Raw genomic sequence first — 12,293 nt, forward strand, 5'->3', positions numbered from 1 at the left:
TCAATTCAGCCACTCTATGTCTTTTCATTGGGGAGTTTAATTTACATTTAAAGTAACTATTGATAGGGAAGGGCTTACTACGTCATTTTTATCATTGTTTTCTGTCCATCTTCTTGTTCTTTTGTTTCTGCTTTCCTTTCTTGCTGTGTGTTTTGTTGATTTTTTAAGAGTAATATTCTTTGAATATCTTTTTCTTTCTGTTTTGTGTATCTTCTACAGGTATTTTGCTTGTGGTTAACATGATGCTTACATAAAACAGCTTTTAGTTACACAGTCTTTTTAAAGCTGATAACAAAGTGACTTCAATCACATACAAAAAGTCTACACTTTTACTTCTCTCACACATACTCTTTATCTTATGGATGTCACAATTTCCGTGTTTTATATTGGATATTCATTAACAAACTTTTGTAATAGTAGTTATACTTAATACTTTTGTCTTTTAACTTTTTTCTATTCTTTTTCAAATTCTTTTAACTTTTATACTAAAATTAAATTGTTTTACACACCAACATTACAATACCACAGTATTCTGTACTTGTCTGTAGAGTTAACAGTGAGTTATATTCTTTCATATGCTTTTGTGTTTCTGCTTAATGTCCTTCTGTTTCAACTTGAAGAACTCCCCTTAGCATTTCTCCCTTTGCCATTTCTTATATGGCAGGTCTAGTGAAGATTTAACTCCCTTATCTTTTGTCTTGAAAAGTATTTCTCCTTCATTTTTTGATGGACAGTTTTGCAGAATACAGTATTCTTGGCTGGCAATTTTTTTTTCTCTCTACACTTTGAATATAGCATCTCACTCTCTCCTGCAAGGTTTCTGCTGAGCAATCTGCTGATAGTCATGGGGGCTCCCATATATGTGATGAGTTGCTTTTCCCTTGTTGCTTTCAGAATTTTCTCTTTGTCCATGACTTTTAACAATTTGATTATAAAGTGTCTTGGTGTAGATTTCTTTAGATTCATCCTCTTCGGAAGGTTTAGGCTTTATGAATGTGAATGTCTACTTCCCTCTCGATATTTGGGACGTTTTCAGCCGTAATGCATATTGGCTCACTTAATGGTATTCCATAAGTTCTTTAGGCTCTCTACACTTTTTTTTTTTTAATTCTTGTTTTCTGTTCTCCTCCTCTAACTGTATAATTTGGAATTACCTGTCTTGAGTTTATTGATCCTTTCTCCTACTTGATCAAGTCTTCTATTTAAATTCTCTATTATATTTTTAGGCTCAGTTTTTGTATTCTTCAGCTCCAAAGTTTCTGTTTGGTTCTCTTTATGGTTTCTCTTTATTTATATTCTCATTTTGTCCATGTATTGTTTTCTTGATTTAATTTAGTTTTTTTATGTTTTGTAGCTTACTGAGCTTCTTTAAAATGACTATTTTGAAAGTCTTTTTCAGGCAATTCATAGATCTCCGTTACTTTAGTGTTGGTTACTGGAGACTTATTTTGTTCTTTTGCCTGTGGAAATTTCCCTGATTTTTCATACTTCTTGTAGCTTTGCATTCATGTTGGCACATTTGAAGAAGGAGTCATCCCTTCAGTCTTTGTGGACTGACTTTGACAGGGAAAGATCTTCACTAATCATCCTGGCTTGAAATTCTGGGACCCTCGAAAACCTTCTCTATGAATATGCATAGTCCATTCCTCATCCTTCTTCCTGGAAGAGATGTTTCAGAGGTATGCACCTTCTCCTAATCTTGCAGAGCCATGCAGGTCACCATAAATTACCCACTCCTTTTCATTAGGTTGGTGCAGTGAATGGCCTGGATGTTGGGTGCAAGTTCCACTTCTCTCCTTCCTTCCTAAAGGGAAAGCTTCATGGCCTATACACCTTTTCCCAACCTTGCAGATCTATGCTGGCTGCTGAGAGCCAACTGCCCATTTTCTTTGTTCTTATCTACCCCTAGACTTTCACACTTTATTGATTCCCTCAACACTTCACTCTGGGTTAAGTGGGACAGAAGTAGGTCTCTTGGGCAATGCCTCAAAAGACTAGAGACATTGAATGCATGTTTTACTCTCTCTTTCTCCCAAGAGAGACATCTCAGGCCAAGGTGATCTCTCTCAGTGCTGACCTGAGACAGCTTGGGGGAGGGTCTAACATGGGAAAAGTGAAACTGCTCTTCTTATCCATTTCAATGAGTTTACTCTTGGATGTGTGCTCATCTGGGACGTTGCAGCCTCTTAACTGGATTCTGGAAATTGCATAAAGTTATTTTGATCCATCCATTGATGTTAAATCAGTGTTTCTGTGAGAGAACAAGGGCTGGGACTTCCCATTCTAAGATCTTGCTAATAACCCCAAAAGTCACTTTTATATCTAAAAGTTCTATTTGATTTCATTTAACTCTGTTATTGAGTATTTTTATATCATCTTTTTTTGTTGTTTTGGATCCTTTTTATGTGTATAATAGTTTTAAACATTTTTACTTAATAGCTCAATGATGTACTCTTCTTTCTAATCACCCCCTGCCTTTCACCAAAGACACTGTTATACAGGTGTATTTGGTTTGAGTGTGGCTATGTCAAGAAGCAGTGGTGTGTGTGCGTGTGTGTGTGTGTATTTTTAGGTGGTCATTGAGATGATAGAGCACATACATAAGATTAAACATCTGTAATTTAAAAGTGCATAAGAATTAATTGTTTTAGGGTGTGGCAAAGTATTATCAGAGTCTCAGAGGATTCGCGCCTCTCTAAAAATGAAGAATATTCTCATCTGAAATGAACTACTCTAATAAATGTTGATTATAATCACAATCATCACAATAATGTAACTGCTATTTTGAGCAGTACTTTTTTTTAAGTTTTTTTCCATTGTTGAGATGATTCAGCTGTTTCGGAAAACAAAACAAAGTACAAATGAGTGGGTGAGTATGCCATGAAAGCCCTTCTTAAATGATTAAAGCCCTGGCTATCTCAGTTATTGTCAGCATTGTACCTGCCTCCTTCATAAATACTGTTTTTAACAGTCAGCCTACACAACATTAAAGGTCTGCATGGACTCTTTACTTGGGCTGAGGGTCCCAGAAAACTGCAATAATTCTCAAATCAATATGTTCCCTTTTCACTATATTGTTATCACTTGTGATTACAGCTAGGGGAGGAGATATTTAATTTAAAATCCTGGGCCTGAATTTTCTCTCTTTAGGTTATGTGCTCTCACTGAACCCTTGTTGAAAGCAGATCAGAGGAAAAAGGAAGAAGAGGGTCCTTACACTCATCGGAATGGCTAGTTTCCTACATTATAGACAGAATACATTTCTAAATCCTAGCCTCAGAAATCAACCATTTTAGGTAGGACATCTGATTATAAGAGACAGAAACACAATTTTAAAAGACCTAAGGAAAAAAAATGTGGATGAGAGAGGTTTTGTTTGCTTTGCTTGAAAAGTACTGGGGGCTTATATACTCAAACAAAGAGTTGAACAACCAACCTCAGAAAACAGAAACTAAGGCAGTTCTGGTCCTCAGGTAATGAAAACCAGGATCCAATGTTGTCAGGTTTCTCTGCCTCCCCCGCTTCCTTTTTCATCTCTGGTCTTGCCTGTTAGTTTTCCTCTTTCTTATTATAAGCCGGTGTCTTCACACAGTGGGAGACTTTGACTCTAGAAGCAGTGGGTTCACAGCCTCACAGCTTCAGAACAGAGATAATAGAGTTCTTTCTTTACAGCTCCATTGAAAAATATTCCTGGAAAGGAATCCAATTAGCCCGGCTCAGCTGGAGCCACATGTCCACCACTTAGATAAGTCATTATGACTAAGGGCTAGGGAGGATTACTAGGATTGCCCCCAAGTTAAATTGTGTCCTCTTCTTTGACTATCACTGAACTTTGATGAAAGTTGCTGTCAAGGGGTATGGAGGTGTTCTCTGAGGGCCATGGGGTGAGAGGTAGAGAAGGGGGTACTATCTACAGCAGAAAAGGGAGGGATTTATCCAGAAAAAAACAAAACAAACCACATCAACCTCAGTAACCACCAGCATAACACTGATTTTATGGGATGTTATGTTCTCAGTTCCAACAGTTCTCCTGACAAATGAACTTTGTGAACTTACAAGATGGGGACCGCCTATATCTGAAAAATTACTCAAGCGGAAAAAAGAAAATAGTTATGGGAGAAAGTACATCATGTCATTTATCATCTGTTTTCCCCTTGAAGAACAGGTGTGGCTTTCCTTTGGGTTTTTGGTCTTTCCAATGAGGTCGCTTCCTTAGTTGATAGTCCAGAGCCCTTGAGCTTTAGGTCAAAGTCCAAAGTCAATCTGATTGTCAGCATTAATAAGGGCGTATGTAGCACAATCTCTCCTATCCTCTGAGGATTGAATGAGGAAATTCTTCACTTTTAATAGAGTATAAAACATATAGGTTATCTTGTTCAGGTCAATGCTTCTTACATATAATGTCAAAGTTTAAGTTAACACCATAAGATAGTATATATGTATACTCTCTATATTTGACTCTATTCTAAAATACCTTCTCTAAAGTTCACATTAGAATACTCCCTATGATGAGATTTTTGTAGTAATTATCCTTATACTACACAGACATATTTTCGTTAGACAATTACTACATAGAAACTGTATGGTGTGCAGTGTATTCATTTTATATGAATGCCAAAATAATATGAATGAATACATCTCAAAAGCCATGCTGTTCTTATTTGTCCATATAGCCCTGCCCTAGGGCATCTGAGTAGCTCATCAGTTCTGAAGAAAGACCTATAGTAACACAGTGTAGGAAAAGTTACTCAAAGATCTTTGGCAGAGAACTCTGGAAAGATTTTTAAAAAGTCATTTCATGGAATTACTTTACAAATGTTAAAAAAAAAAAAAAGAAAGAAAGAAACAGAACATGGAAAGTTTCCAAAAATGGAAAATGCAAAATCCAGCAATCAAAACTGAAATATAGTTCATAACACTACCAGATTCCCAACAATTTCCTAAGGAAAAACTCACAGAAAAAGTTAACCTCTTGTTGCTTGTAAAATAAAAATGCCCTCTTCTTCTATGCTTTTTTTTTTCCTCTTCCCCTTCACTGTGGAAGAATGTAAGATTTCATAACAACAGATATGCAGTTTGCTTTTGATTGAGTCACTTTATGCAAATGTTTCACTATGCCAAAAAAGAGAATTGGGTAAGAAAATACTCTTCCTTTCGCTGGCTGGCATTCTTCATTTACTCACTGGAGCATTTGAGGTGACAGCATGGTCCTCAGAAGTTGTCACATTCTGTGATTTAGTCATAATCACTTACTTTAAGAGCCATTGAACTAAAGAGCTTTGCGTTGGGAACACTTTATGTACCCCGTGTGAAACAGGCCAGACTTCTTCAAGTAATCTTCAACTTTTACTGCAACTGATCTGAGATTTGCAGCATAGAGGAAACAAGTAACAAACCTTGCCCTGTCTTCAACCTTTTTAAAAATGCTTCTGTGGGATATGAATATTTTATTATTTTCTCAGCTGATGGTGAGAAACCCACTAAGATTTGCATTTGCTCTGTTGCAACGCATTTCAACTGTTTACTCTGGCCCTAAATTATTTCTTTTACTCAGATCCATTTAACTGTCCAACTCATCCCATTGGCATAGATGGAGTATTAAATGGAGTTAAAGATTAACAAACTCATGTGACTATCATTTCAATTCAAAGGGAAATTTCATCCCTGGGACAGAAAATGGATTTATTTCATAAACAGAGTTATCTTGTGATTTAATTTTGAGTAATTGTCTAATATCCATATACATCTCCCCAACTTTTAGCTAGACTTCTTGAAATTCACAATTTTAGAAATTATGTTAGGAGAAGCAATGGCAAGTACCCAAAGAATGAGTGTCTTGAAATTCAGTAGTTGTGTTTTTTAAGCACAGAGAGGAAGTAATTGATTGGAATTATTATACATTAAACAGCTCAATGTTAATTTCTCATGTTTTGATATTTTCCCCTTTTTTTATAACTAGCTGAGACTGGACAGTGAAAGGAATAAAGAGAAAATGAAATCAAATTAGAGATCAGAAACTTTTAGTTCCAGCCCTGGCACAAAACCATATGTCATTTAGAACAAACTACTTCAACTCTCTGAGATTCAGTTCTCTACCTGGGTATTACTTAATGATAACTGCTGTAACAAACACCTGTAAAATAAACTCATTTATTGTGTATTAATAAATCAGTAATTATTAATACATAATAAATTATATTCTCTGATCTCAAAGTTGGATGAAGATTTTCTTTATCAGGTGACTCTTAAATGGCCCTTGGGGTAGCACTCTGACAAGAAGTAATTTAGGGACCAGTCCCCTTCCATATTGTGCCTTTGTTATTTTGGAGTCCTTCATTTTTGGCTCCACAGGGAGAGAGAAAGCAAGAAAGACCTTGTAGGATCATTTGAGAGCCAGACCTGAAGATAGCTTCTATCATTCTGACTACATTCCGTAGACAAAAACTCCATGACATCAATTCTGAAAATTAGTGAATAAAGTGAATTCCTTAGATGTAAGGTAAGCTGAAACGTTGGGCACACAGCATGATAGCATTATCTTTGCCAGAAAATGTTAAATGAATGGGGTTAAATGAGTTTTATATTTCCCTCCAAGGGTATGTAATTTAGTGGAAAAATTAAAGAGAAAATACAGAGTAAGATTCAAGGAAGGCAGAACTAAGTCGAAGTTTCAAAGAGCAGCATAAAAGACTAGACTGTGAAACCTTGGAGAGCAAGAACCCCATGTGATAATTCTCATGATTTACAACACATTTGCATACAACTTACAGACACCTATTAATGTTTGCTGTTGATGATACTGGAAAGCTTATAGGCTTGAAGGTAAGATGAAACTGGTGAACAGAGCAAAATAGTTTGGGTATTCTTGAGGACAAATTTTTTACCTCAATATGTCATTATTAGCCAGTCTTGGCATGGATAAAAAAATCACTGTGGAACCAAACAGTCAGCTCAGAAGAGAACATCCTCCTACATGGTCATCCCCCTTTACGTGAACATCTCCATTTCACTTGAAGGACCTGGGTCACATTCCCAGTCATGGCAATGCAGTTGTGTATATCATAACAGTGAGGGATGCTTTCTAGGGAGAAGGACAGGCCTTCAAACCTCCTCAAAACTTTTTATTTTAAAAATTTTTATTGGGTTTATTTGTTGGTGGTGGTTTTGTTTTGTTTTTGTTTTTTGTTTTTTTTGAGATAAAAAACAAACACTTGTAGATCAAAGAGTCTTGTTTTTGTAGGGAGTTTTCCAGAATCCATAAATTATCCATGAAGATAATTCTTCAAAAACACAATGATTTCAACAAAATAAAACAAAGCTCTTGGACTTTTGCCCTTCGTTGTCAGAATCAAAGGCGTGTCTCAATTAGAAAACCCTTTGCTATAGCCTACGCTCATGGCTTGACATTGCTTGCTGATTTCTATCAGTTCTGATGCCAATCTGAGCCTGTTCTCTAAACTCTACAGGGACAGTGAAAACACTGTCTTAAAAACACACCCGTACTCTCACACCAATAGAGGAACAAATAGACTTCTGAGAAATTTATTAATAGTCAATATTTATTAAGTCCTTAATTGTGCTGGACACTGTTCTAAGATGTTTGTATGTATTAACAAAATTAATCCTCTTTTTGAGAGAAAGTTACTATTATGAACCTCATTTTACAGATGAAAAAACTAAGGAACAACAATGTGAAATATTTTTCTCAAAGTAACGTACTTGGAAAAGAAGTAGAGCCAGAATTCAAACTCTCATCTTTCGACTTCAGAGTCAAGTCCTTAAGTGCATTGCCTATTGCCTGCAGTGACATGAAATACCACAATCAGTCATTTCCAACCAAAAAAAAAAACTGAACTGAGAGGGATTTTTTTTTTTTTTTTTTAAAGAGGACGATGCATCCACTCTGGAAATCAGAGAATAAAGAGTTAACATTCTAATAGTCCACATATGTCTTCCAGCATCTCTGACATGTAAAGAGCTTGAAGTCATCACTTTCATCTTTATGAAAAAAACTAAGAAAAAACTAAGAAAAAAACTAAGCCAAGTAAAACGAACTAAAAATCAACAACTCTTCTTGGACCTACCAGAGAACTGAGGTTGTTGGGAAAACTGCCACCCCAAAATCTAGACAGGTGACTCCAAAGAGTCACAGCTGAGATCTGTTTACCCAAAGAGCAGAAACCACTGGAATCATAAACTGGTAGGAACACTTAAATGGTAATTTTGATAAACTGCTGGAGACTGAATTGGACCAACCTATGGGAGAGAAACTCCTGGTGGTCGGAGCCTTATGGGGCCTCACACTTTCCTGGGCTTTACCTCGAGGAAACCCACTAGGTCCTCATGGTGAAATTCTGAGAAAGAGCCCCTCCTGGCTCTGGCAGGAAAGGAGGAAGAGTAACAATTGTGAAATATGCCTAAAGTCTTCTCCATAACAAAGGGCTATTCTCCAGGGAAAAATAAAACTTCATCAGAGCCTGTCACACCTGCAATACAGGCACTTCTCTCACTTGCATCACCCTCTAGATTTCATGAGTCACCAAAGGAGGTGAGGAGATATAAGACATACATGTGAAAGCGTACACTTCTGAGCCCAGCCGGTGCCAGGTAGACAGTCATCATGAAGTTCAATCCCTTTGTGACCTAGGACTGCAGCAAACACCACTTCAGTGCCCCCTGGCCCATGTCTGCCTGGCTCTCAGAGGAGATGCAGCAGAAGTACAATGTCTGGTCTATCCGCCTTTGCAAGGACGACGAGCTCCAGGTGGCCCAGGAACACTACCTAGGTCAGCAAATTGGCAACGCAGTGCAGGTGCACAGAAACATATCATCTACATCAAGTGGGTGCGAGAAGGCTAACAGTACAATTGTCCACGTGGACGTTCATCTGAGCAAGGTGGTTATCACTAGGCTAAAACTGGAAGAAAAAAAAAATTCTCGAATGTAAAGCCAAATCGTGACAAGTTGGAAAAGAGAAAGCCTACGATATAAAGAAGAACTTACTGATTAAATACAGGATTGACCATAGCCAGTTGTGCAGCCACAATTTAACTGTAGATTTTTAGCTAGTGTGTATTCCTTTGGAATTTTTCAAGCTATCTCTTGTAAGTTTCATTTCCCTCCTGTTCTGTTATTGATCTGTGGCTCTGTAAATAAGCTTCTGCAATTTTGATTAATAATCCTGAGAATAAAAATTGAAAATGTTTCCTAAAAAAAATTGTGAAGGTCAGAGCACAGGGACATAGACCTACTAAAAGAAGGCGATTTAATCATATGATTACAAAATGGTTCTTCTCCCCCACCCCACATTACCACCACACCAACAGGCCTCCAGTAGAATAACAGTGGATTGCAGCTGCTAGTTTTCCAAGACGCAGACTCCCTCTCGGGAGTAATATTTAGGAAAGTACAAAGTCAACAGGGGAAACAAAAACAAGGACACTAAATTCACTGGGAGACTCTGGCACCTACAGCTACAGTAAACATTAAACACAACCTACTCCTACCCAGATTAACACAAACTTCATATTAAAGGCCTATTTAGCTCACTTCCTATTCTCCAACACGTAATGTCAGGCTTTCAACAAAAATAACAAGGCAGCCTACAAGGCAAGAAAAGACAGAAGGATCAAAGCAAGTATCAGAACTAAACTCAGATATGGCAGAGATGTTGGAATTATACTGGAAATTTAAAGTAACTATGATTAATACGCTAAAGGCACTAATGGAAAAAGTGGACAGGATGTGAAAACAAATGAGTAATGTAAGCAGAGAGATGGAGACTCTAAGAAAGAATCAAGAGGAAATGCTAGAAATCAAAAACACTGTAACAAAAACGCAGAATGCCTTTGATGGGCTCATCTGTAGACTGAACACGGCTAAGGAAAAAAATCAGTGAGCTTAAAGATAGATCAATATAAACTTCCCAAACCATCAAGAAGGTAAAAAGACAATGTAGGTAATAGGAGAAAAGTTTCCCTAAACATATTGTAATTAGTATACTTGTACTGGTATCTAGTGCTAGAACTTGTATCTAATAAGAAGTTCAACTCGTGAGTAAAAATCTGTGCGTGATTTTTCATATCTGAGCAGAGGCAATTACAAAGGCTTTACCAGGCAGGCCTCATATGGGAAAGCTTTCCCTCCTCACATCGAATTTGGTGCATAGCTACGCATTGCAGTTTCTGAAGAGAGTTGTAGTCAAGGACTCAAGCGTCTCTGGCTGGTCAAGGTCATGCTGTTTTTTTGCATTCCTAGCTCCATTCCTAGCCTTGGGCAGATCTTCCCAAACACCTCTGCTAAGACCTCCTTATGTAGGGGAGGAGGAGAACACCTTGAAGACACTTTAAACTACTCCAACTCAGTACCCAGCACTTTCACAAGCTTTACCCCTCTTTCTCCTCCCAAATCCATGGTCCATAAAACTGCCAGAGGCTTTTGTTGGGGGCTTCCTTGACCATGAGACAACCCCCGCACCAGGCTGATCCACGTGACCCTCGAATGGTACATTGTTCCATGGGGAAAAATGGAACAGGGGAGTCTGTACTTTCTCTGATTTTAATCTCTTGTTTATACCATCTTGGTTAGTGATTAAAGGCTTAACTCCTTCATTTTTGCCTTGTTGCTTTACATGGCTACTCTGACACCTGGCAGCTGTGCTCTGTCTCCCAGCTCAACTGCACTCATGAAATCTAAAATACATTTTAAACATTTTACAGCTCAATGATAAAACAACAAATAACCCAATTAAAAGATAGTCAAAGGATCTGAGCTGTTATGTTTCCAAAGAAGATATACAAATGGACAAAAAACCACATGAAAATATTCTCACCATCACTAACCATCAGGGAATTGCACAGCAAATGAGATAACACTTCATACCCACTAAGATGACTATAATAAAAATAACAATATAACATAATAATGGGTTGTCAAGGATGTGAAGAAATTGGAACCCTCCTACGTTGCTGGTGTGAATGTAATATGGTGCAACTGCTTTGGAAAACAATCTGGCAATTCCAGAAAAGGTTAAAATAGAGTTATCATATGACCCAGCAATTCTGCTCTCAGTTGTACAAGCAAGAGAGATGAAATGAAATGAAAGATAAATGAAAACATGTGCCCTTATAGAAACTTGCGCATGGATGATCACAGCAGCATTATTCATAATAGCTAATTGGTAGAAACAATCTAATGTCTATCAAATGATGAATAGATAAATTAAATGTGGTATATCCATACAATGGAATATTATTAAGAAAAAAAATAAATGAAGTATCATTACTTGCTAAAACATAGACAAACCTTGAAAACATTATGCCACATGAAAGAGTCACAAAGGACCACATGTTGTGACTCAATTTATATGAAATGTCAAGAATAGGCAAACCTACACAGACAGAAATCAGACTATTAGTTGTCTACACCTAGAGGGTAGAATGGAAGGATTGAAGAGTGACGTTTAAGGTATGTGGGCTCTCATTTGGGAGCAATGAAAATATTCTAAAACAGATTGTGACGGTAGATGAATTACTCTGTGAATGTACCAAAAGCCATTGAATTTTATACTTTAAAGTGGTGAATTGCAAGTTATATAAATTATATCTCAATAATGTGATCAAAATAAGTTATACCTAAAGTGTTCAACAGTATACAGTTTCTAATTAAAGGTGAAATCATTTAGAAATATTCTGACCATATCTCTATACAGTTTAAAATTCATCTACTATATTATTGTCTCTTTTGTACACAGGTATATTTCTAGTTCTTAAGATAGTATTTGTTACATAGTGGTGTTCAGTACATATTTATTTAATTAATGGAAAGTTGTTATATTAGTGTAATAAGGATACCAGCAGGAGAAGAAAATGAGAATATAAAATGAGAACTATATAAAGTAATAATGGTCCTGAACTTTCCAAAATTAATGACAGACATAGATTAGAGAAAGTCAGAAATCACAAAACAAGTTAAATACCAAAAACAAATAAAACCATACTTAGGTTAATATATTCAAACTGCAGAAAATCAAAGACAGCTGGGAGGTAGGAGAATAAGAATTACAGCATACATCTTGTCACAAACCATGCAAGCAAGAAAAGAATGGGGTGAAATATCTTATGTGTTGAAGGAAAAAACTAATCACCTAGAATTATTATCCTTCAAGAGTGAAGGAAAAATAAAGACTTTCTCAGACAAACAAGAGCTGAGGTAATTCATCGCAATTAGATAAGACCCTCAAGAAATATTAAAATAAGTTATTCAAGGAGAAGGCAAATAATATAGATAATTTT

General features: G+C 36.7%; 1 protein-coding gene and 1 pseudogene across 1 annotated transcript in view; one reads left to right on the top strand and one right to left on the bottom strand.

The window, feature by feature from the left end:
• The window catches only part of ADAM28 (ADAM metallopeptidase domain 28), a 359,288-nt gene that overhangs the window by 134,162 nt on the left and 212,833 nt on the right, over positions 1-12,293 (bottom strand). The window lies entirely within an intron of this gene.
• Positions 8,621-9,022, top strand: LOC132367651 (ribosomal protein uL24-like; annotated as a pseudogene).

Source organism: Balaenoptera ricei, chromosome 6 (genome assembly GCF_028023285.1).
Source record: "Balaenoptera ricei isolate mBalRic1 chromosome 6, mBalRic1.hap2, whole genome shotgun sequence".
NCBI lineage: Eukaryota > Metazoa > Chordata > Mammalia > Artiodactyla > Balaenopteridae > Balaenoptera > Balaenoptera ricei.